Source organism: Colobus angolensis, unplaced genomic scaffold (assembly GCF_000951035.1).
Source record: "Colobus angolensis palliatus isolate OR3802 unplaced genomic scaffold, Cang.pa_1.0 Scaffold370, whole genome shotgun sequence".
Classification (NCBI taxonomy): Eukaryota; Metazoa; Chordata; class Mammalia; order Primates; family Cercopithecidae; genus Colobus; species Colobus angolensis.
In genome coordinates this window covers 2,063,604-2,087,983 of record NW_012117044.1, presented here as the reverse complement: position 1 = coordinate 2,087,983, position 24,380 = coordinate 2,063,604, and the positions used below count along the sequence as shown (strand labels likewise).

Sequence of the window (24,380 nt, the reverse complement as noted above, 5' to 3'; positions counted from 1 at the left end):
ATATTTATACACACAACATACGTTCATACATATATACTTGCACACTTACGCACACATATGCACTTATACACTCATGCATATACACATACAATATACACACATATGGACACATATACATGTGACATACACACACATGCACGCTTATACACACAACATGCATTCACACATATACACTCACAGATACACACACAACACACTCAACTACACATACAGTCACATCCATGTATTCACACATACTCAAAGCATTTTTAATTGGTAGGAAATCTCAGTTTAAAAATAGCTGCAGTTCCTACCTGGGCATCAGGTAACCTGGAAGAGAGGAAGGAGAGGACTGTAATTAGCGAAATTCTTGATTGGCAAAGGAGCCTTGGCCAGGGCTGGATTCTAGTCCCTTTGTGACCCTGGCTGGGCAAGACTCATCTCTTGGGAGCCTTTGTTTTCCTCCCTAAATGGGGCTCACCTGAGGGCACCTCCTGCTGTGAAGCTGCCAGACACCCTGAGGGCAAGGGATCCCTGGGCTCCTGTCAGGAGGATGTGAACTGCCTGGGTTGGGGCAGCATTCCCTCCCCTCCTCCCCTCCTGGGTAAGAGGCTGGGTCTCTGGGGCAAGTGGGGTCCTGGCTTATCAGTCAGCCACACCATGGACACCCAGTTCTGCCTCTAGGTGTCAAATAGGCAATTTAATTAAACAGAAATTCAGCAGCCAGCAACATGACGTCATAGTTCCTGGAAAGAGAACTGTTGTAGCCATAATTCTAGTAGCTCATTCTGTCCTTCAAGAGTTTAAAATTTTTTAATGCTGGAGCTCCATTTGATCACCTTCACGCGGCCCTGGTGGGTCAGGCCCACCTGCTCGCTGACAGCCCCTCCTTGCCTCTCTGTGGTCCCACCAGTAATTAAGCCTTTTAAGAGCTGGGGGAGCTTCAATATCGGTAATTCAATCTCCCCTGTTTACTGATCTCTGCCATTAGCCGAGTTGAAAGCAAAATGTTTTAATTAAAAAGATTGGCAATAAGTTGGTGTAATGCCATAATTTGCACAGGTCCCTTTCTAGAGGATGACTTCGCCCTGCCTCAGTTGCTATGACAACTAATGGACATGATTGTTCCAGTGTGAGAAGCAGCATGAGGAGGGGACAGGAGTGGGAAGAGGGGCCTCTGCAGGAGGACAGAGCTGAGAGGTAGAAAGGCCAGGCCTCTCCATGAGCTCCAGGGAGGTCTTGCCTCTTTGCTGCCATCCCTGTGGCTGGAAGAGTCAAATCTCTAAGTGCCTGGGCCAAGGCTGTCATGGCCAGTGCCATCTGGGCTCAGTGGTCCAGTACAGAGCAGAGGGCGAGACTCAGCAGTCACTCACCCTGGAGCATACTGGGGTCTCGCCTCTGAGCAGGGCAGCTGTGCAGGGCCAAGGCAGGCCTCAGGTAAATGTCAAATAAATGCCCCTCACCTCCCCTCCCACACAGGGGCCAGCTAAAGGGGCACCTGCATGTCACCTGCCTTTGTGTGCTCAATGTCTGTTGGGACACCCGGGGGCCAAGGTGCTTGTCTGGAGAGGAGCTGGCTCGGGAGGCACTCAGGCTGCAGGCTCCTTCCGGGGCTTCCAGGCTGGACAGAGCAGAAGATGGCAACTGCTCTGGGTGCCCCACAGCTGATATTCACTCACTTCTCTAACCATGGGGACAGGTCCTCCTGAAGAGGTAAGCCCTTTGTGGGAGCAGACAAGGAGAGGCCTTGTGGAAAGGGACCAGGACATTCTGAGTCTTGATTTCCTCATCTGTGAAATGAGAAAGAAAGCGTCCTTCTCTCAGAGTCACTCTGAGGACTGACGGAAACCGTATGGTGGGTCCAGCGTCCTCTGCGGCTCTGCTAGTGGTGTGGGTGTGCCTAGAGGAGCCATGGAGGGCAGGGGCCCTCACCAGTCAGCTGCTGTCTGCACCCAGGGCCACAGGGCAAGTGCGGGCTCTGAAAGAGCAGGACAAACAGCCAGAGGGCTTGGCTCCCACTCCTGGAGGAGGGCAGGTGTGACCAGCCAGGAACAGGTTGGGATGTGGGGCGAAGCAGAAAACCAAACTCGAGTGAAACAGAAAACCTGGAACAGTTGTGCATCCTCACACTACAGCACTAGTGCATCTGCACACTACAGCACTTGTGGGCTGCAGGGCCTCCACAGCTGCCAATGCTGGGGCCAGGTCATCTGAGCCACAGCGCCACGTGCCACAGGGATGTGATGGCTCACCCTGCTGTCCCCTCCACTGTGAGCTCACCCACCTTTCCTCACCCTGCCAGGGCAGGACACACCTTTGGGGGCACCTCAGGACGTCCAGGTTTTGACCCCACAATGCTCAGGAAGGATGACCTGTGAGTGGAGGCTGGGTCATTCTGGGGGGTGTGCTGAGGTGTGAGCCCAAAGATGACAAGTGACACGTGAGAGCAAGTGGCACCAGGTGCCGATCACTCAGCTCTGCTTGGGAAGCTCCCCAGGGGTGGTAGACAGTGTCATGCTCTGGTATTCTGTGCTGTGGCCAGAGCCACTTCATTCCCATACAGGCCCCCAGATCAGTGCCTTCACCAGCCATACCCACCACAGGTGCAGGAACATCAGCTCCTCTCCTCCTGAGAGTCACTGGGCAGTGTGGGGGCAGGTGAGCTGGAGGAGGCACAGCTTCTGGAGCTGGGAGGCCGGGTGCTCCTGCCCAGGAGCCCGAGGGCCTGTCTGACCTCAGAGAGCCTCCTTATCAGCTGCAGGGAGGGCGATCGATCACGTGGCCTGCGCTGGTGTGGAAGGACAATAAAGCAGATATTGACCGTGATTCTAATCGGGTGAGCTGGGCCTCTCAGCCCCACAGAACACAGCGGCTGACTTACGGGTTCAGACGCGAGAGGAGCCAAGCCTGAGCAGGAACGAGATAAGAACATGCCCTGGGTGATTCAATTTAATGCAGCCGTCGCTCCCAGCGACCATGATTTGCTAAGTGCTGGGGGGCCCAGAGACGAAGGAGACAGAGGCCAGCATGTTCCGGTCTGACAGCAGGCACAGGGCCTCGCCCTGGTGGGGTCAGAAGGCTAAGGGGATGTATGTCCTTGAATCCCCTGGGCAGGGAAGGGCAGGGAAGTATGTGCAGCTGCCAGGAGGAAACCCCAGGCCTGGCCGAGCCATGGGGAGCAAGGCCCTGAACAGCGTTGCAGTAGATGGCCCCTGCCTGGAGCCTTCCCACCTGCTCCTCTGCAGATGCCTCCCCTCTCCCTCACCAGGAAAGTCAGGGCATCCCGACTCTGTCCTGTGCCCCTTATGTGCTGTCATCCAGACCCTGCATGGCCAGTGCCACCATGGGCCAGTGACTGCGACACCCTCCACCCACGCACCAACCGCACACTCTAAGCCTGCTTGAGGCCTGTGGTACCCTGGGGGCCAGAACTGTTCCAAGACCCAACCCTGATCTCCTCCCTGTTTAAACTGGCTTATTCCTGCTACTTGGATCTAAAACCTTTTGAGAGCTGGGCATTGTGGCACACGCCTGTAATCCCAGCACTTTGGAAGACGGAAGTGGTTGGATCGTTTGAGCCCAAGAATTGGAGACTACTCTAGAGAACATGGCAAGATGTCATTTCTATTTAAAAAAAAAAAAAAAAAACTAAAAAATGAGCCAGGCATGGTGGCTAATGCCTGTAATCCCAGCTACTCAGGAGGCTGAGATGGGAGGATCACTTGAGCTCAGGAGTTTGAGGCCAACCTGGGCAACAAAGTGAGACCTCATCTCCATAAAAACTAAAAAATTTAGACAGGCATTGTGGCATGCACTGGTAATGCTAACTATTTGGGAGACTGAGGCAGAAGGATTGCCTGAGCCCAGGAGGTCAAGGCTGCAGTGAGCTAAGGTCGTGGCACTGCACTCCAGCCTGGGCAACAGAGCAAGACCTTGTCTCTAAATAAATAAATAAAACCCTTTGAGACACCCCACCATCATTCTTTCATCCCCTACTTAACCCAAGGATGCCCTATTGCCCATCTTCAGAATGCAGGCAACCCTCACCTGCATTCCTTCCTCACCTGGATGCACCCCCACCTGACCCTTCCTCACCTGGACACATCCTCACCTAGCTCTCTCCCTGGCGCCATCCCCTCAGCTGTCATCCTCCGCAGCTCTCTGGAGACGACTTCCCCCCACAAGTCTCCCAGCCCTGCAGTGTGCCTTGGGTCCCGCTGCTTGCCAGCTTGGTCTTGCTGGCATCCACCACAGCAGCCAGGCCAAACCCACCCTCCTCCCTCCTCTAAACACCCCTGGCTGGCCCCTGTTTACCCTACAATCTCATCTCCTCTCTCACCTGTCACATGTTCCCCATATGCGGCCCTTGCCGCCTCACCAGGTTCCTTACATTCACCCTATCTCTGGGCCTCTGCACGCACTGTGCCTTCTGTTTGGAAGCATTTATCCTGCATTCCTTTGGGTCACCTTCCTCCCTCCATGCAGACCTTGCCCCTGGGGCCCTCCCTCTGGCCTGGCTGCAGCAACTCCTGCCTAGAGCTCCTCTCTGTAATGCGCTGACCCTGAGCCAACTCTCGTGCTTCCGTACATGCCCACAGCCCATCTCCCCTTGCCCCACACCAGCTACTCCACTCATTCTCATCCACCATTACACAAGCCACACCCACAGCAGGGCCTCCGAGGCACCCAGTGCCCCAGCCACGCCAGCTAGATGGCTCTCTGTGCCTCAGCCTGCTCATCTGTAAAACGGGGGATCATCGTGCCCACTCCCAGGGCTCAGTGAGGGGTGCACCCAGGTCTTTAGGACATGCTGGGTGTGATGGTTCTTCACTCCCCTCGTGGTGAGCTGTGTAACCTGCTTGGGATGATGCCGTCAGGGAGGGCAGATGGCACAGGGCCATAAGGCCACAGACACTCAGCTCTGCTTGGAGCAAAATCTCTCCAGGGCACGGAGACAGAGGCCCCCCAGATAGCCCGCCTGCTGTCTTCCCTCACACATGGTCTCTGTGCTCTGCCTGGCCCACTCCTTTCTTGGCTGGGGCTCGGGCTTTCTGTGGAGTAGTGGCTGGGGGAGCAACAGAAGAAGCCTTGTTGAGGGTCCCAAGGGTCCCCACTTACACGCCACACGGACCCCAGTGCAGACCCGTCTCCCAAGAGCCAGGTCCCTGATTGGATTTGGCTCCGGCCTCCCAGCACCTCACGCCCATATTCTCCCGCCTGTCTCTTTAGAAGATAATCAGAGGAAGTAATTCTATTTGAGAAACAATCGCTCCTGCGGTATGACGGTGCACTTGATGTTAATGGACCCAGCATCCTTGCATACTAAGGACGCATTTCAGCCAGGCACAGGGTGTTTTTCGAGAAAGGTCTTGTTCCCCATCAAGGCTCTGCCCTCACTGAGCTATTAGCAGCCAGGCTGAGGACGTGAGCTTGAGGGGAGGTGCAGACTCAGAGGTGCTCCGTGCACTGGGCTCCTTTGGGCATGGGCAGATGGGGCAGAGGGTCTGCCTGGGGAACTCGGACTCCAGCAAGTGCTCTGTACACCCACCTGGTCTTAGACCATCAGCCTGCTCTGGTGCCATTCCCATTATCAGTCCATCTTACAGGTGAAAACACTGAGAATAAGAGAAAAAAGGAGCATGTCTGTATCCACACAGCTGGTGGGGGGGAGCTGGAAACCCTCCAGAACATTGCTCACATGCTCCCCAACTTCTGCTCGTCCTCTGCTGACTCAGTTTCCCACTTTCTGCCTGCTCATGGTGCTGCAGTTGCCAACATAACTAAATGCAAAAATGATGATGCCACACCTTCCCACAAAATTCTTCACGGTGTTTCCAAGGCCTTCAGGAGACACTGGAGCTCTGGGATGCCAGGGCATGCACACGCACCACCAAGACAAGCCCCGCTACCTCGGACCCATCTCCTGGTCAATCTCACCTGGCAGGCAGCCCTGGCCCAGCCATACTGCACCCCCTGCAGTGTCCTGTTGTGGCCTGGGGGCTTCACACTTAGCCTTGGCAAGTGCCACCCTCGTGGGGGAAAGTCTCCCCCCCACCCCCTGTGTCCTATCCAGGTGATAGCCAGTCACCCATTCAGGAGGATTCTGCCTGGGCACCTCTTCCCTGTCAATGTCGCTCCCCGAGTCTGGGCCTGCCACAGAACCTGCCACGTTCCACGCAAGGTCCTGCTCCTGGGTCTGCTCCTCATCTGAGCAGAGGGGAGAGGCTTCTCCAACACCGGAGAGAGTGCAGCCTCCAACAGCCTGTGGGGCCACAGGACCTGGCTTGCCCAGCCCTCTCCTTCATTCATTCAGCACGTACCAGGTGAGGTCCCACTGCCTGTCAGGCCCTGCTGTGGGCTGCTATAACAAGATAGGGTACACCAGCTTGAGCAAACAGTCATTTCTAGCAGTTCTGGAGGCCAACTCCTGGACTAGGTGCCAGCAGGGTCAGTGGTGGTGAGGCCTCTCTTCCTAGTTTGGGACTGGCTGTCCTCTCATGACATCTTCCCACGATGGAGTGAGATCATCCCCTTCGGGTCCCTCCTTATAGGTGCACTAATCCCATTCATGGAGTCTCCACACGCATGACCTAATTTCCTCCCACAGCCCTCATACCCACTGCCATCATGCTGGGGTTTGGGCTTTCACATATGAATGTGGGGCACAGATCATCAGCCTAGAGTGGGCACTGGGACACACAGCAGTGACAAAAAGACAAAACCCATGTCCCCGAGGGCCCACATATCCACTGAGGACAGAACTTGCCGAGGTGATTCTGAGCCATGCGGACATCTGGGAGATAGCATGCCAGGTACGGTGTCGCCAGCATCGAGGCCCTGGCTAGGGGTTCCTGGTGGATCAGCGAGGTGCCCAAGAGAGCAGCACACAGCCGGAGCAGCGGCACAGTGGGTTCTGACTTACATCTCAGGAGGATCCTATTGTCTCAGGCAGAGAACAGGAGGACAGGCTGCAGTGCTGGTGGACATGAAACTGCAGAATGGGCCACTGCAGAGATGCAGCAGGTGGGCAGGAGGTGAGGGGTCAGATTCTGGAACCACAGGACCTGCTGGTGCATGGAGTGCAGGAAATGAGAAAAGACAGCACCCAGGGAGACGCCAGGACCTGTGGCCTGAGAAACTGGGAGTGCAGAGCTGTCATCAGCTGGAGTGGGGTGAGGGCAGGCATATGGGGTAGGAGACGGGAACAAGTGCCTTTTGAATATCTACTGGATGTCCAGGTGGGCATGTTTGTAACTGGACATTGTGAGCCTGACTTGAGGTTCCTGCCCTGAGCCCCCAGCCCCAGCCCCCTTGCAGGGTCAGTGAGGCACGAGCACAGGGGTCAGTCCTAGGGACCCAGGCCTGGCCCTCAGGGGTACCTGGTCCCCTTGTTGCCCTCAAGGGCTGTCCCCTGGTCTTGGTGAACATTTCCTGAGAGCTGTCTCCTGGCCAAGGGGAAGTGAGGGACACATCAGTTCCTCTCATGATACCTCGGCAGGAGCAGGGGCTTGGAGGGGCAGCCTGGGGCCCTCAGGTACCTGGCCCCCACCCCGCACATCCCAGCCCTTGGTTCCCAGGGAAGCTACTGCACGCCTTCTCCAGAATCTGTCCCACAGCGGGTGAACTCCCTGCCTGTCACCACTGTTGAAGGATGACTTTTCTTCTCTCCACAAGCTAGAGAATTAATTCATGCCATCTATTTTACTGACTCGGATCAAAGGTTGTCAAATTCCTTCACCCACTTAATGATCTGTAATATACCCTTCCATTTCCTGACCAGGCTATTAGATAAAATAGAATTCATAATGGCCTCCTGGCAGCATCTGTGCACCTGTGTACATGTGCAGGGTCAGGCAAGAGACCCTAGGATCCACTCAGCCAGGATGTATCTTTTTTCCAAGAGATTCTGCAAATCTCAATCCATATGGGGCTTTTAGTGCCAAACATACTCTATGGTCTGTGTGAGGCTGAAAATATATGACTCATGAGCCACCACTGCCCTTGCCCTGTCCGTGGTAGACATTATTAATCAATTACAGGCACTCTTCACCACTGAGCTCAGATGTAGCTCCCTCCACAGCCATCACACATGATACATGTCCTGGCCGGGTCAAGGAAACCTCCTGACAATCCAGATGAGAGACATTAATTGATGCTGCTCGCCACACTGTTGTTTCTTCTTTTTTATGTGTATGGTGGCCTCTAAGGAGGGGTAATATGAGGTGACCAGGATCCCCCCACTGAGCCTCCTGCAGGCTGCTTCAGTGGGCACAGCCCATGATCCTACTCCAGAGTCAGGAATGAGCATCCCAGGCCTGCCAAGCTCCCACCTTGCAGGAGGGCTACTGTGTCAGCCTCCTGAGCTCCTAGGCATGAAAACACCTTGCTGGACAAAACCAGGGATTGCTAGCAGGCAGCAGCCCACAGGCAATCATGGGAAGACCCACGGCCCTGCCTGATCTACCACACACCCACACACCAGTCATGCTCCATCCTGTCACAACATCAAAGAGGAAGCATCAAGGCTGACAGCCACAGCTGAAAAGAGCTGTGCACAACGGCCGCCTTGGTGCCTGCGAGGGGTCTGGTCACTGGCCTGACAGTGACACCCTCTCAGGGTACAAAGTCCCAGCCTCCCTGTTGTTCCTGTCTTGAGAGCAGCACTGGGGTCGGCCTTGGGCCACCTGGGCCTCTTCACTCCCTTCTCTCCTAGCAGGTCTCTTGCTCGGAGCTCCTATAAGGTCTCCTCTCCCAGCTCCTCTGAGCTGGGCTGCAGGCTGGGCATGTAGAGAAGAGCAGAGGAGGACAGGAGAGCTCCCTGAGATCAGCTCAGAGAGAAGAGCTTCAGAGACAAGGAGGACTAAGTTCAAGGGTAAGCCCTGGGGCTGGAAGTGACCCTACCTGGCTGCCGCAGAGGACCAGCCACACGCCTGCCACATGCCAACCATCGTCCCCTGTCACTACAGCCACTGTCATGTCAGCCTTCAGCTTCCTGGAGCAGTGAGGCAGGCTGCCCTCGCCCCTGCCTCGACCTGAGCCTTTTAAGCAAATCAGCAATGTAATTATTGATCTGTAAAAGAAAAGGAATTAATACGGCCGCCCACATCCTTTGTACATAAGAGTATTTAACAATGAACTCTGCTTAAACTTCATAAAAGCCTCTTCAGCAAATCAGCACAGAAGTATTGATCTGGAAGCCGGCCTGTGAATTCCAGCTGACTGCCTCTCCCACTGAAGGACCATTACTTGGTCTTACCAACTCTCCTCTCTCCGTTTATGGCCAGGCGCTTTCTCCTGGGACGCTTCTGCTGCCTCTCTGCAGGGGCCGAGCTGCCCAGTTTTGCTGATCGTCCCTTTTCCTGGAGTCTAGGGTATTGACTCAAGAGCTTACTGGGGAGGTACTCTTGGTGGGGGTTCTGCAGCCACCCTGGGCCTAGAACCGCAGGCTCAGGCCCGCCCTAGAGACCTTCGGTCACCCTGCTTCTCATGGAGCAGGAGCCGGGGCACTCGGTGCACACCCTCTTGTTCACCCTCCCAAAGACCCTACTGAATGAGCATTCCCGCTCCACCTTGCAGGGTCATCCAGATGCTGGGGGCTGGGGCCAGCCTTCCAGCTGATGGCTGAGCGCTTTCCTCCTTGGATATGTGAGTTGGGGCTGGCATCATCCACCATGTAGCAAGCTGGACCCGCTGCCACTGATGCTGTGGGCTCTCCCTAAAGGGGTCTCATCCAGGCACCAAAGGAGGCCAGGGAGTCAGCAGGCTCTGCCTGAGCGCCCACTAGCCCTGGCATCCAGCAAGATGGCTTTGCCCTTGGAGCCTTCCTGTCCACCCTGGGCCCAGCCTGCCAGTTACTGTGAGCCTGCGACTGTGCATCTGGCCTGGGACCCTGTCCTGCCTGCTAGGTAGTGGCAGGGTCCCATGGGAGAGTCAATCCTATCTTGAAGCAGGACTCTGAGCTCACTGCCAGCTGCTCAGGGTTCTCCTCAGCTGCCCAGCTCTGCGAGCAGAGGCCTGAACCCTGTGGCCTCTGTGGGGCCACTTGCAGATGGGACAGGGATGGGCTGGTGGATGAGATGGGGTGGCTCTGCAGATGGGGTGGGGGATGCCGACAACTGAGGCAGTGGGTGCAGTGGCAGGAGTCGGGGTCTCTGGGTTGGGTCTCATCCAGGGCTAGCAGCTAGGGGGTCCAGAATCCCCTTCCTCTCTGGCCACCATGGCTGCCTTTGTGAAATGAGCTCTGGCCTTGGCCTCTAAGGTCCCTACAGCCCTGACTTTATGCATAACAGCAGAACAGGATCAGAGACCCCAAACCACAGACCCCATGTCACATGCCAGCCCCTCAGAAATGCTCAGTGCCTAACAGGAACAGGGCCTCCAACACGCTGGGAAGTGGCTGTGGTGGCAACCACCCCGACCGATACACGTTGTCTGCCCTGCACCTGCCCACGCCTCTGCACTGGATGCAAGCTCACTCCACATGCCTCTCTCTGCTGTGGCTCCTGCCTCATACCTCCTCCTCTCTGTCTCGTTCTTCTTGTCTTTGCCTCCTTCTCTGTCAGTTTCTTTGTTTCTATTTTCTTCTCTGCTGGCCTTTGTTTTCCTTTTCTCTTCATCTCTTTCTGATCTTTCTCTGCTAATCCTGATGTTCTAGTTGTCTGTCTGGCCACTCACATGACCACTCATGTCCAGCATTCCCTGGATCAAGGCGGGTGAGGCTCATTCCCAGGTCTCAAGAGGAGGTCCGGGTACTGGGCCCTCCCTGGCAACTTGGGGAAGGCTCCCCTTGAGAACACTCACTCCTCCAGGGGAATGCAGGCAGCTGGGGGCTGTGGGAGCAAGCTCTACTCAGAGCAGGTGCACAGCAGTCCCTTCTGGCCCTACAGGTCTTGCTGGTTGCCCTACTGTGAGCCACACCTTGGGGCTGGCAGTGGGGAGGAGGAGACTGCTGTGCTGGCTGTGATTTCAGGGACACCAGAGAACTCCAAGGGTGCTCCACCTCACAGCATCCCTTCCTCACCTTGCTCCAATGGCCAGGAAGGGTCAGGTCAGGTGAGGGGTAATGGGGACCATCAGAGGGCTGCAGGCCTCCACCCCCTCCATCCAGCTGCCAGCAAGCTGGGAGAGGTACTGTCCTCATACTCACACAAAGCCTTGGTGAGAGAACAGGGAGGGACGCTTGCATATGGCATTGCACCCCTAGGAAGAGTAGCACCGCAGGATCTGGCCTTAGGGCCCTGCCTTAGGGCCCTGTAGCCTGGAGTCTAGGTCCCCAAGTTCCTCCAGGCCATCTTGAGGGCCTCCTCCAACACGGGCTGCCTCAGGAGGGCATGCAGACCTCAGACAAGGGGCAGGGCCTCAGCCTTTGCTAGAAAGAAGCTAAGGAGGGGGACTCTGAGGGACTGGCGGGGATCCCGCAGGCAAGGCAGCCCAAAGTCACGGCCTCTAACTCAGAAGGGGCCTCTGGAGACGCCACGGTGCAGTCCGTTCACTTGGGTAGTCTCCCAAAGACGCATCTGTTGCAGGGGCAGCAAGAATTCCAGGGGGAACTCTGGAAAATGAGTGGCACGTGCCCTCCTTGTGACCAGCCAAGGAATACTGGGGCCTAATGAGCACGCTTGGGGCACCCTCCTCTGCAGATAGCCCATGCAGGTCCAGGGGTCTGACTCCACCTGCCACCTCCAGGCTGGGAGACTCAGCCCATCAGTGCTGGTGTCAGAAGAGGTCACCCCTTTTCTGACCCCTCTGTTCCTGCCGCCCTGAGATCAAAAGGTGTCTCCTGGGCGGTTCCTGTCACCAGCCTTAATGCACGTTTTCCCCATTAGCACAGGGGCTGGGAGGGGAGGCAGCCAGGGGAAAATGGGAGCCTCAGATCTGAGCCCAGAGGAAGAAGACAGGGGTGGGAGGTCTAGGGAAGATTCAGCGATAGACCTGCCCTCCTGGGGCCCTCCAGACACCAGTCTTAGAGCCCTCCGACACGGTGGGACATGGGCATACTGGGGAAAGGTGAGGTCGTCTCTGAGCCCCACCAGTCCTGACTTGACTGCTGCTCTGTGCTGAGTGCTCCGCGCACACAGCTCCTGGTGACAGCACCCGTATGCTGGTACCGAGCCACAAGGTGGTCACAGATGTTGTCTGTGTGGTCTTCGGCCCGTGTCAGTGGGGAAGGGCTCACAGTGCTTTTCTGAGGCTAGAGCACTGTCATCGCCCCTCGAAGAACCAGCTAATGGCAGCTTCCAGTCTAAAACCTGGTCTTCTCGTGGCCTCCCCAGGGCTGGGGTGCTCAGCCCTGCCTCAGGAGGCCAGCTACATCCCACCCCCAACTGCCTGTAGGCCCAGGGAGCTGGAGAGCTTCCCTGCCTACTTGCAGGCACTCACAGCCCTGTGACACACACACACACTCATCCCCGATGAAGGTGCCACCCTGACCAGGTGTGGGCCCCAGGCAAAGAGACCACTGGCCTGATGTGGGTCCTCAGCCAGGCCCAGTCCCACCACCGACTTGAGCAAGCCCCTCCCCAGAGGTCAACCTACCGGCCAGGGTGTGAGGGTTGCAGCCTGATCCCACCCTGCTGCATCTGCCCTGTGGAGCCCTAGTCCTTTGTCCCTGGGGTCTCCCTCCCCACCAGGCCAGGCTCTACCCTCAGGGCCAGAGGCCTCGTGGGGGAGGTTCATGTCTCACTGGCATGCCTCCAGCCAGATGGCCTCCATAATTCATTTTAGTGAAATATGGCAACACTTTTATTGGTAATGATCCTATCTGGAGCCTGGGGAAAGTGATGGCCAGGCGAGGGCTGGTATCTGCTTTCACAGGGCCCCGGGGTACCCTCTGAGAAAAGCCTGCATGGTTATGTCCACGGATGTGCACTCATTTCATGTTGCTGGGAGGGAGGGATGGGGCAGGGCAGAGGCTGCCTCTGGGTCTCCTGATTCCAGGCAGTTTGGGCCAGGAGGCCCATAAGCCTCTGCACTGGCCTGACAGAAGGCTTAGACCCAGGGCACAGGGGTGGGCTGCACCCTGCACTGAGCCTTAGACCAAGCCAAGAAGTGGAGAAGTCAGGGGATATGCAAGGTGATGGGGAGCAGCTGCCCAGGGCTGTGGGGCAGAGGCTATGGGTGCCACTCAGCCCTTGGAGGAGCTGCCTGCCACCACCTGCTGTACCAGATTGGCCCTGCTGAGCTGCAGGCTTTCTCCCTGCATCTCCAGCTCACACCATTGTCTGCTCTGTGCCCCAGGGTCAGCCCCATAGGATTCGGAGGTCAACCTCATTTCCTCTGCACTAGCAGCCCAGAGACCCCTGCCTGAGAGATGAACCCCAAAACTGCAGTCTCAGTAGGACCTGAGTTGCAGTCACAAGACCAAGAGGAAGAAGGAGACCCCATTCCTGGCCATGCTGTCTGCCAGGCTCCAGCCCGTCACCCCCTCACCTTAGCCAGCCAAGACCTGGTGCATGGTGGAGCATCTAAAAGCAGAAGGTGAGGCGTCCCTATCATGGGTCTGCTCTGCAGCCCTGTGGATGTCTCACCAGCCTGTATGGGGTATGCTCCTGGGGACACCACCTTGGGGCTGCTCCAGGAAGCTGACAGGCCTGGGGAAACGAGATGGACAGGGACCTGAGAACTGCCCATGGCACCACCCAATAAGCCTGCACCTGTCCCTTCATCCAAACAGGTCCAGGAAAAAGGCAGTTACACCCCCGAGAAATGTGGCCAGTCAGGGAGCATGAGAGCTTATGCTGCTCTTGGGGGTCATAGAGACCCACCTGGCTGGTTCTGGATGAGACAAAGGCTGCAGGCTGTCCCACCTATGCAACTCTCCTCCTGCCCAGGAGAGATCAGTCCCAAGTGTCAGCATGTCAGCCACCCTCAGGAGGGTCCTGGCCATGTTATCTGATCTCGCTCAGGCAGAGGAGAGGCTCAGTGGGTGATTGGGGCAACCAGACTCAGACTAGTGGGGGGCACCAGAAGGGATATAGGCCCAGGCAGGGTGGGGGCTGTGAGTCCCCAAGTGTGCCCAGCCAGGACCCAGCTGTCCTTTGCTTCCCAGAATGAATGGCCAAGGTGGTCTCAGACAAGGCTGTGCCTCTGAGCTACACTCCCACAATGACTTCAGGGTGGCAGTGCAGCCTCAGCCCGCGCCAGCACCCCCAGGCCATCCCGAGGTGCCTATCAACCTGCTGAGCCCAGCTAATGGGCTCCTCTGGGCATTGAGTTCAGAGGCAAGGTTGCCTGTAAGCAAGATTCGCCAGTGTGCTTCATCAGCAGACAGCCTCATGCAATATGTAACACCAAATTAACCTGCGCTCTCAGGGTGGACAGAGCCCCCGCCCCGGAATCTGGAATCTGCTGCTACGTAGAAGTGGCCTGGGACAAGAGGCAGAGCCTGCAGGCCCTGTCCTTCTCCCTGCACCTCCATCTCCCCACTCTGTGTACATGGGATGTACAGCAAAGCTGGCGCTTACACCACGGCACTCTCCCCTCCACCTGTGGCAGACCTTGGAAGTCACCGGCAACCCCTGCCCCTCCAAACCCAGATATGACCTCAGGATCTCTCTCAACACAGTACAGCAGGCAACCACAACTGGGCCACCCAAGTCGGTGAGCAAGATCAATGAGGAATCGCAAGGGGCCTCAAGTAGCAAAAATAACCTTCAAGAAGAACAAAGTCAGAGGAGTCACACTTTCTGATTTCAAATTTACTACAAAGCTACAGCTATTAAAACAGTGTAGAACTGGCATAGGTATAGACATATAAATCAATGGAATAAAATTCAGAGTCATTTAAGGTCAGTTAATTTTTATCATGGATGCCAAGTTCATTCAATGGGGGAAAGAACAGTCTTTTCTACAATTGGTGTTGGGACAACTTGATTTCTGCATGCAAAATATGAAGTTGGACCCCTACCTCACACTACAGGCAAAAATTAACTCAAAATGGATCAATGGCCTAAGTATAAGAGCAAAAGCTGTAAAACTCTTAGAGGAAAGCATAGTGGTAGATCTTCATGACCTTGGATATGGCAATGGATTCTTAGATATGATATCAAACTCTCAAGCAAGAATAACAATAACAACAAAAAACCAGATAAATTAGACTTCATCAAATTTAAAACTTTTGTGCATCAAACAACATTATCAAGAAAGTGAAAAGACAACCAAAGAATGGGAGAAAACATCTGCAAATCATATATCTAATAATAGTTTAATATCCAGAATATATAAAGAACTTCTAAAGCTCCACAACAAAAAGACAAAACAACCAAATTTAAAAATGGGCAGGCTGGGCATGTAGCTCATGCCTGCAATCCCAGCACTTTGGGAGGCCAAGGCAGGCAGATACATTTGAGCTCAGGAGTTTGAGACCAGCCTGGGCAACACAGTGATACCCCATCTCTACAAAAAATACAAAAATTAGCCAGGCATGGTGGCTTATGCCTTTAATCCCAGCTACTCTGGAGGCTAAGGCTGGAGGATCACTTGAGGCTGGGAAGCAGAGGTTGCAGTGAGATCATGCCACTGCCTTCCAGCCTGGGAGACAGAGTGAGACTCTGTCTCAAAAAATAAATAAAAATAAAATAAAATAAAAATGGGCAAGGGATTTGAATAGATGTTTCTCTGAAGAAGATACGCAAATGCCAATAAGCACATGAAAAGATGCTCAACATCATTAATCTTTAGAGAACTATATAAATTAAAGCCACCATCACTGCACCTACTGGCATGGCTATAATCAGAAAAGCTAAAAGTAATAATAACTGCTGGCGAGGATGTGGAGAAGCTGGAACTCTTATGCATTGCTGATGGAAATGGGAAGTGGTATAACTGTTGTGCAAAATAGTGTGGTCATTCCTCAAAAAGCTAAATGTAGAGTTACCATGGAATTGTGACCCAATAATTCCATTCCTAGGTATATACTCAAAAGAATTGAAAACAGGAAACCAAAAAATGCTTGTGTCCCAAAGTTTATAGCAGCATCATCCACAAAAGCCAAAAGATGGAAATAGGGCAAATGTCCGCCAACAGATGAATAGATAAATACAACGTGCTCCACCACACGGAATGTGATTCATCCGTATAAAGGAACGAAGTTCTGACACACATGACAACAGAGACGAACCTTGAAAACATTATGCTGAGTAGAATAAGCCAGACACAAAAGGACAAATATTGTAGGATTCCAGACCTAACTAGGCAAATTTATAGAGACAAAGTAGATTAGAGGTTACCAAGGGCTAGGAGTAGGGGATGGGGGTTATTGCTTAATGGGTTCAGATTGTCTGTTTGGGATGGTGAAAAAGTTTGCAGTGCACAAGAGTTCCAGTTATGGAAGTAGATATCAGTGATGGTTGCACAACATCGTGAATGTAATTAACGTGAATTATATACTTAAAATGGTTAAAACGGCATTTTTTTGATGTATATCTTTTGCCACAAAAAGAAGTTTTTTAAAGAAACAATGGTGAGTAAAGTTGGTAAATCTGTAGGTAGATCCAATAAAGCCTCGACAATTCAAAGAAAAGTAATAATTAATTAACGGCCATGCAAATAGGGTGAGGCTAGTATTCCACACAGCAAAGCCTAGCATGCCCAGTACCGGGCAAGGAGCAGGGGGAGATGTTGGCTGTGTCTACACAAGAAGCACGCTTGTTCTGGCACATGTGTTAAAACTTTAAGACAATTTATTAAAGTAAAAGAAATAGAAAATATGATCTCTGTGTTAGTTTCCTGTTATTGCTATAAGAAATTATCACAAGTCTGGTAGTTTATAACAACAAAAATGTATTATCTTGCAATCCTGGAGGCCAGAAGACAGAAATCAAGGTGTGGAGGAGGCAGGGCCATGCTCCCTCTGAGGCTTGGGGGAGGAGCCTCCCTGGCATCTTCCATCTTCCGACAGCTGCCATCATTCCTGGGCTGGACCATGTCTCTCCAAGGCCTGCTCTGTCTTCACAGGGCCTTGTCCCCCGTGCAGGTCTGGGTCAAAACTCCCTCTGCTTCTCTTTTATAGGATACATGGCATTTAGGGCCCTGGATGACCCAGGACATGTTCTTCCTCTCAAGGTCCCTCCCTTGATCATGTCTTTTGCCATACAGGTGATATTCACAGGTTCCAGATTAGACGTGGGTGTATATGTGGGAGTCATGGTCAGCCTACCATAACTTCCAAGTGATTGGGAAGAGGAAAAGGAATACAGAAAATTGAGTATTTCTAATAGAAGTTATGAAAGGAGAGAGAAAATCGAAGTCTAGAAGCCAAGACAAAAAGTAAGTGGTGGAAATAAATTCTCCTAGATCCAGTAAAAACAGTAACCATAAATGTACTGAACAGAGACTGTCAGATTGGACACAAAAGCAAAGTCTTGTGTCAGACTTTGCTTACAAAGGTCACAGTGAAGTATAGAAACGTAGAAGTCAAGAGGGTGTGGAAAGTCATGGAGTGTAAATGCGGATGGGAAGAAAGCTGGTGTGGCCGGGCCAATGCCCAATTTAGACTTAAAGACACAGATAATCCCTGGGAATGGAGACAGCGACTCCCAGATGATGAAGCAGCAGAGAGAGCCTCTTAGGGTGAGTGACCTAGCACTTACCAGCTTTGTAAAGGAAAAGGCATTGGCCTGAAGGCTGCAGGGCCCAATCCAGCCCGGCTCCAGGAGGACAGCTCCAACCCATCCTCCCATGGGTGGGGTGTTCCTGGCCCAGGCTAGGGACGGTCCAGGGTGGGCTGGCAGGACCTGCTGTGATCGTGAAGTTGGGAACTGCCTAAACCTTCTTCTCAGAGCCCGTGTGTCCAGAGGGAAAACCCAAGCATGTGGGATACAGTTTACAGGCTGTGGTTGCTGAGGCAAGGTTGGTAATGAAGACACAGGGAAGCCTGGGAGGGCAGAGATGCACAAGAAGGGGTGGGGCCGGAGCCTGGCTGGTCCTGGAGGTCTGGGCTTGGGGGAACCTTGCTCCTTTCCCTGGGAGCCCTGAGGCCTCAACTGGATGACAGGAGGTGGATATACTGGTCCCTGAGGCACAGGCGGTATGAACTGTGTGTGAAGCTGGGTCTCAGCAGAAGTCCACCCAGGCCTGGTGTTTCCCAGCCAAGGATGCACTTTTTTCATCCCAGCAGCGTCTGTCCCTCAGTTCTGAGCCTTCAGGGACCCTCAGGGGCATAGGAGCAGGAATCCCAAATCCACCCTCCAGAATTACATGGGCTGTCCTTGGTGGTCAGGTGGCCTCTCAGGGTCAGGGTCCTTTTTAAGACTGGAACCTCTCCAAGCTCTCCAGCACTCTCAGCACACACACACACACACACACACACACACACACACACACACGCACCAGGATTTTAAACTCAGTCCAACAAATCTCAGCATGCACCAGAACTATTTCAGCATTTTAAGAGCCTGTATTGATTTTGGAAGGAGCCAGGCAGCGTGTGCAGGCCATTCTGTCTGGGATCTTATGCTGAGTCTGGGGTCTCTGTATGAGGGATTCTCCATGTATGTGGAGCCTTCCCCCTTCAGAGCTTTCCAGCTTCCCTCCAATCACATGTCCTGAGCACACTACCCCAAACCTAATCCCAGATGGGCTCTAGCGAGAGACGAGGTCCTGTCTTGATGGGAAAGGGTCATCCTTCCCACCCGGAGGCCTCTGCTCTGCCCCAGCTTCCTGCCACAAAGCCCAGACTGTCCTGGAGACCTGGGCTGGTGGGTCCCTCCATCACCTTCAGAAACAGCCATGAGGAACTGGCAGTGGGATGGCCTTGGGGCAGGAGTGTGGCCTCTGGAGCCAGACCGCATGGGTTCAGATCCCAGCGGTGCCTCTGACTGGCCACAGGACCCTGGGCAGTCAGCTGACCCTGCCCAGTCTCAGCATCCTCATCTGGTCATAGCTAACAGGGTGGTCTTCATGTCACTTCCACTGTGGCCAGTTGTCAGAGCAGCTGCAGGGGCCATCAGTTAAGGCAGTACAGCCCACTTACAGAGGAGGAGGGTGGCTCAGGATGTGAAGGAAGTGCTCAGGGGACATGCTGCTGAGTGGCCCCATCCCCATCCAGGCTGCAACTCCACCTACCAAGCCAGAGACTGCCCCCAGGGATCCCAGGGCACATCAGCAGAAGCTGGAGGATGTGGGTCTCCTGGGCCTGCAATCTCAGAGCCCATGTTGGTTAATTTCACGTGTCTGCTTGACTGGCACACAGGGGGCCTGGATGTTTGGCCAGACATTATGCTGGGTGCGTGTGAGGGGGGCTCTGGGTGAAATTAACACTTGAATCCATGGACTGCAAAGCAGACAGCCTCCCCAGTGTGGGTAGGCTGTCCATCCAATCCATTGCAGACCTGAGCTGAACACAAAGGCCAAATAGGAGAGAATTCATTCTGCCTGGCTGCTTTGAGGTGGGAGCTTGGTCTTTCCCAGGCTTCAGACCTGAACCGAAGTATAGGTTTTGGTTTTTCATGGGTGTCAAGCCCCTGACCTTCAGACTGGGACAAACTCCATCAGCTCTCCTGGGGCTCCAGCTGGCCAGCAGCAGATCTGGGGACTTCTCAGCCTCCACTGTCTCATGAAGCAATTCCTTACCATCCATCTCCTTTAACAAGCACACACACATCCTATCGCTTCTGTTTCTCGGGAAAACCTTAACTAATGCAGAGCTCAAGAGTGAGGCATGGCTTGGGGCTGCTGCACCCAGGAAGCATCTGTGCTCCCTGCCAGATAGGGCCCCTCGTGGTGGGGTGGGATGGTTGTACTTCCTCAGCCAGCACTTGGGGGCCGTGAGGTCCACAGCCATGGGCTGAGGGAGTGACCCCACAGTCTATGTCACTGTGGAGAGAGGCCCCCTGAGCTGTGGATCCAGCCAGTGGGTTGTAAACCTGACTAAGACACTCAAGCTGCTGCGGCCTGGGGCATGCCACAAACCCCCAGTGAGCCTCAGTTTCCCCCCGTAGGACAGGGATGTAAGAGCAGTCTCCTCTCAGGGTATAAAGAACCCAGCACGGTGCCGAACACAGCTCATACCAGATAAGTATTAGCTGGTGGCAGAAAAGCTAGAACACAGACTGCTGACTTCCACAAAAGGACAAGATTTCTGCCAATCCTGGCCATGGACAACAGGTCCCAGGCTTGGCCTGTAGCTGAAGAGCCTAGAGCCCAGGACCACATGCCAAGTGGGAGGCTCCTGGCCCAGAACACCACACCCGGCTAGCAGATGCGTCTCCTGGAAGTGGGAAAGCAGGGCTCTCCAGGGAGCCCTGGGGATACAAAGGACGCAACCCGTGAGGCCCTGGCCTTGAAGCCTTAGTGCCTCTGCAGGCCCCACCTGTGCTTGGCCCCTCCAGGGTTACCCAGGAGGGTAAGATGACCAGGGCCTGCATCTGTGCTGTGGGACACAGCCTGGCTTCTGGGGCCTATGGCAACCTTTCTCAGGAGCTTCTCAGGACCCCAGCCAGGACCTCTGTGCCTGTCGGTGATGGCTGCCCTAGAACTGGCCATGGGGTTGTGGCTGCCTTGCACTGTCAGCCCCCAACGCCCATCATGTCATCAGCACGTCTCAGACGCCTTCAAGGGCTGCCTACTCCATGATCCTTGTCCACAGCCCCAGCATGTCCCCTAGCATCAGAGGGGTCCCCAGATCCTGCAAGCCAAATCACATAGGATGTCCACCTTCGAGCCCCTCTGTTCTCCTGCCCTCCTGCTGATCGCAGCCCTGCTGCCCGGCCTCCTGGTCCAGTGCATCTTTCTCCCTGGTACTGCCACAGTGCGCCACCTGCCTGGCTGTGCACCAGCGACCCCTAGGAGCTCCAGGGAGACCTTCACACAGGCCCAGGACATCCTGGGGGTCCTGCCTGCCCTCCTTTGAGTCCAGAAGCCCAGAACCAGGCTCTCTTCAGAGGGGTGGAGGTCAGCAGGCACCAAGGCCTGCAGTCCCCAATTCTCCTCTCCTCGCTGATCTCTCTTGCCACACCCTGTGCTGGCCCATGCCCGTGAGTCCGCCTGTCCACCCAGACGGGAACTGGTGTCTCCGTGAGACATATGGGACTTGCCATAGCCCAGGCCAGGGCAGTCCCTGGGAGACACAGGGCCTGGGAGGCTGCTCCATCTGCAGGGCTCCTGGGCAGGTACAGTGCTCCCTGGAATCCATCTCGTGACCTGTGGCCCAGCCCACTTCAGACTGGTCACAGGCCCTCTCCTGAGAGCCCCTGCCTAGGCTCTGTAGCCTCAGAGCCTCACCTAGAAACTCCCCAGGCCCCTCCACTGGGCCGTGCTCAGTGCCCACCCCTCTCTAGTCTGGATTTTAGGGGGATCCTGGGTCCAGGCTGCCCAGCCCAGCACATCCCCAGTACATACCCAAGTCAGCCATGATTGCACCATGGGGCCGGGGCAGTGGGGGTGGTTTGGGGTTGGTGGAGGCATAAGGACCTGGGTCCCACAGCCAGCCCAGGCCTCCCAGGCCAGCGAGCCCTCATCCTTCCAGTGTGCTGAGAGCAGGGGTCCCTTTGTGTGAGGACACCTGTGGTGCACCCCCTCAGTCAGGCATCCCCGCAACCCACTTGGGGGTACAGACATGAAGGAGCCCATGGGAGGCAGCACCATGGCCCTCTGCATCCCCAGGCTCCTGTGCTCCTTCCTTTTAGATAGCGTTCATTGAAGGGGCAGGTGGCGGAAGGACGGGTTTCCCAGCAGATGCTGCAATTCAGCCCCTGGCTTAGGATTTGTTTCATTGATATTATTGATAAACAGAGAACACAGGTTGACAGAAGACAAGGGAGGCCATCAAAAATCCATGAAGACAGCCTTTTCTGGAGAGAGCTGGCTGTTGGCCACCCTGAGATCCCCTCCCCAACTTGCACCGGGCCTGGACTTTGCAGGAGAAGGGGGTGGTATAGCCACCGGCCCTGACACCTGGCCGCATGACCTTCTCTCATGCCCTCACAGTCCTCCCTTCAAGGGCTCGAGCCCTGCCACTCGGGGCCCTCTGACCTCTAGGAGCGCCTTCATGTCCTTCCCAGCATGGGCAGTGCCTTATAGGCACAGGAAGTCTGATGTCAGTGCAGGAACACAGCGACAAGAGGAATGTGCAGTGCCCTTCAGGAGTGTGGTGGGGCCCCAGCAGGGGAGGCAGGCTCCAAGGGGGATGACAGCGAGGCTGTGGCAACGACAGTTCCATGAGGGCAGTGGGGGTGGGGGCGGCTGACCTGACACGGGGAGTAACTGTCCAACAGGAGCCAGGCTTGGCCAAGGAGTGCAGCCAGGAAAACCTCCCCTCCCCCTGCACACCACCCTGGATTAACTGAGGGGTCACCCAGGCACTGGAGCCTCTGCTGCTGTCACAGAGTTAGGCTTTGGGCACAGAGCAGCTGGCAGAGGGGTGGGTGCTGAAGGGTGAGTGGACTCCATGGAGAGGTCCCCGACGGGGTGGGGAAGGCTCTGCTGGTCTCTCAGGAGCAGTTCAGGACCTGAGCAGACTCCCTGGGCTCCTTGAGAGACCACCCAGGGCACACCCAGCCCTGCAAGGGTCTCTACTTGGTGCCATCAGTGCCCTGCACCCCCTGGTAGGCTGCCCACACCTGCACCTGCTGCCCCACCCAGCAAGGCTGCAGAGCTGCTTGGTTCATGCCTACCTCCCAGGACCCCATGGGGCTGAAGGAGACAGTGGAACTGCCCAGTTGCAAGGTTATGAGAGGACCCCTGTTTTTCTGTATTTCTGACAGTAGGAGATAGTGCCATTGCTGGAAGATGGGCCTTCCAAGCTGGCACTCAGCCCCACCCCAGGAGGCCACACTGCCTCCCACAGGCTCCTGCATGGAGGGCGTGTCCCAAGCCAGCCTCATCTGGCCAGATTGTCACTCTGGGTAAAGTGAGGTGGCAGCCCTGACCCGCCAGCAGCAGACAGCAGAATTCTACAGAGCATCCTTCAGGCCCCAGGGAAGGGCAGAGCCCTGAGCAGCAAAGACTCCAAGAGGCATTGTGGCTTTGGAAGCTTTTCTTCAAAGCTTCCAAGCTCATGTTCAGGCCACTTTGCCCCTGAGTGACAGCATGTAGCTTTCTTTGTGTTAGGAGCAACCCATGGGATTGACTCTCTTTTCCTATTTCCTCCGGGGGTGAAGTCTCTTAAGTCAGGACAAAGTGGGTCAGGGACTGTCTGGGTGACCGTGTCGAGCCTCCCCGGAGCTCCAGGGGTCCATCGGGGCAACGGGAGCAGGAGTGGTGGTGGCCACCTCTTGATGATGGGGGGGTGATGAGGCTCCCTTAATCCCTGGAAAGGTCAGACATGGGGGGTGGGGGCCACCTCCTGCCTGGAGCAGTTGATGCTCAGAGCCGCTCCCATGTGTCCTCATTCCTCCTTCCAGGTAATGGGGCCATGGGCTTCTAGGGAAATCCAGGGCTCTGGGGAGACTGAGATTCTGACTTTCATCTTTGACTGACTTTAATCAGTTCTCATGTTTTTCCTGGACATTTTCTGATGAGTTTATGTCTGTCAGGAGCCTCAGGATCGTGCTAAGCTCCCAGGATCTTAGGGTAGGAAAAACCATGTCATGGATTTCCTGCAGACATTTAAGCATGATGGAAGGCTCGATGAAACTTCCACCTAAACTTGGCAGACTGAATACTTCATTGGTTTTCACTCTCTCCCAGAATCCTATCAAATGATCATTAGTAAATAGAGAATTCCAAACCCTACAAAGAAAAATGCAAGCAAATGAACAATGAATCAGTCAAAGCCTAGGAGAGGTGGTAGAATGACTGAAGCACACCCTGTGGGCCTGGAGGGCAGATGGTTTCGAGGCAACAGCCCTCAGTGCCACAGAGGGAACTGGAGGAGCAAAGTGACCGACCCCCAGAGCTGGAATGCAGGCCCCTAACCCAGCCTGCAGGAGGTGCAACCTCGTTCCCAGGAGAGGGTGAGCCAGAGAGGCCCTGCTTCTGGGCACATCAGGTACGTCCCAAGAAGAGGGAGGCACCAGGCTGGGGACAGGGGAATGAATATTTGTCTGGGAAGCAAAGACACAGCCCCTCCCATTCTCCAGGAGGCAGCAGCCCAGATACCAGCAGCCAGTCATGGGCTCCTCAGGTCAGAAGTGGGAGGACTTTACTCGAGGGAAACTAAACAGGCCCAGAGAAGAGACAGTGAAGGGGAACCTTTAATTTAAATGCTGGCTCATCCATCACATCTCCCTAAACAAAGCTTCCAATCCATCTTTTAAAAATAAGCTTTTTGTTTTACAAAAAGTTTTATTATTACAGAGAGAGCTTTATTTTTACAGAAGAGCTTTAGATTTACAGAACTATTGTGAAGATGGCACAGAGAGTTCTGACACACACCACCCCAATTCCCGTTACTAACATCTTACATTAGTAAGGTGCATTTGCCACAACTAATAAGCACCATTGATGTGTTGGTATTAACGAAA

General features: G+C 54.7%; 1 long non-coding RNA gene across 1 annotated transcript; it reads right to left on the bottom strand.

Moving 5' to 3' along the window:
• Window positions 1–226: 226 nt before the first annotated feature.
• Window positions 227–2,717, bottom strand: LOC105520190. The gene is made up of 3 exons (XR_001003083.1): window positions 2,578–2,717; window positions 1,493–1,769; window positions 227–309 (listed from the first exon to the last, which is right to left on the bottom strand). It is a non-coding gene; the product is annotated as an uncharacterized LOC105520190 (long non-coding RNA).
• Between the last annotated feature and the right edge of the window lie 21,663 nt (window positions 2,718–24,380).